Source organism: Elaeis guineensis, chromosome 2, assembly GCF_000442705.2.
Source record: "Elaeis guineensis isolate ETL-2024a chromosome 2, EG11, whole genome shotgun sequence".
Taxonomy (NCBI): Eukaryota; Viridiplantae; Streptophyta; class Magnoliopsida; order Arecales; family Arecaceae; genus Elaeis; species Elaeis guineensis.
The window spans coordinates 65251517-65253159 of NC_025994.2; positions in this window are offsets into that span (position 1 = coordinate 65251517).

Below are 1643 nucleotides of genomic sequence, written 5' to 3' on the forward strand. Positions count from 1 at the left end.
TCTGACGTGCATGCAAAGTAGAGGGTCTGCATATCCAGGCCTCCGTGAAAGTTTATATCAGATAATTTGAGATTTAATCCCTGATTTTGCTGCAATTCAGGTAAGGATTTGATCCTTAAACAAGTATAATACTAAAGAAAATTTTTAGATGCAACCTGGACATTCTGGACGGAAACTGTTTTCTTCCTTTTACCAGCCATTGAGTTGGCCCAATCCAAGTCCCCATCAGCCGCTTCCAACCTAGATTGAATTATCTTCGGATTTGACTGAGTCGACTCAACCACCATCTTCCTCGAGATGCCTTGAGTCTTCGTCTTCGACTGCCACCGATGGACAACCACCAACCACGGCCCAAGCACGGCCCCTCCGTGGCTAGTCCCCCATCCATCCTGTCAGTCCTGGATCTTGCAGGCAAGATCTCGTCACCCCTTGGCTCGGCACACCTCCTCCAATAGGTGGAAGTGGCTACAGTGGAAGCAAATCCCCTCAAAGTTCTTATAGATAAACTTCTATCAAAAAATGTCGGTCGGCCCCTTGACAAGCATCCTTGGCCTCAACGACTGCAAGAAATCGACCTTCACGCATGTCCAAGTGAAGCCAAGGCATTATAGCTCCATCATGCAGTCGTCCATTGTAGTCAAGTCTCCGACCAGATGAAGCACCTCTTGAATCGCCGTCTCCTCCCAAAATTCCATCAAAAGCTACAGAAGCCGGATCCAAAGCAGGGCTATTCCAATCGCACCCTCCTCCAAAAGGAATCCCGATCACCATGTCTCCATAGCTAACACCTGTTCGGCAACCACACACAGTCGTTGGAGTATCAGGTCCCTCTTTCCGACCTCCTTGAATCGAAAGAGAAGAAAGCCCTTCTCCAGCCCGTACACCGCCACCTCTCCCTTCAATCCTGTCCGAAGCTGGAATTCCTTAACCACCAGATCCAGCACCACCCACTAGCCCAAGCTCCTCGCAACCACCGTTGTGGTCGCTCGGTGCTCCAAGCTCTCTCTTAAGACCTCCTCTAGGGATGCGGCGACTTCTGGGAACCATCGAGTCGTTCACCTCCTTTGTCATCGGTTCGAGTGAGATCCACATTGTTCGGCTTTGCACCGCTCTCCTCCAACTCGTTTGCACCGATCATCCACCTTTGAGGCAATGGGACGGTCCCCTGGCTTGCTCGGTATCTCTTTTGGTGCACACCATATACTCTGACTCGATAGATCGCTGGTGATCACACATATCAGAGTCGAAACATAAATCTCAAAGAACATCGGAAAAAAATACCATATCAGTCGCTATTCAAAAAAAAATGTACATCTTTTTTAATTGTTTCAGAGAAAACCATGCGTGCCTGAATCATGCTTCTTCGAGTTAGCATAAATTTTAATTTCCTAAAATACCCCTCTATTTTTGCAAGTTGCGGGCTTCCTCTAAGTGTCATATCAACAAATTCTTATTTTCCACGCCAATTTGTATTTCCAAGTAAGTTGGCCTTTGTTTTGTTTTTGTTTTTTTTTTTTTTTTTTTGATCTTATGGTATCCCATCTTTGGTTTCCGAGCGTCATAATTTCCAAGGGTATTTCTGATATTTAGATAAACTAGGTTCAAAGTTTTTACCATTCTGTTAAAATATTCACTCAGACCAA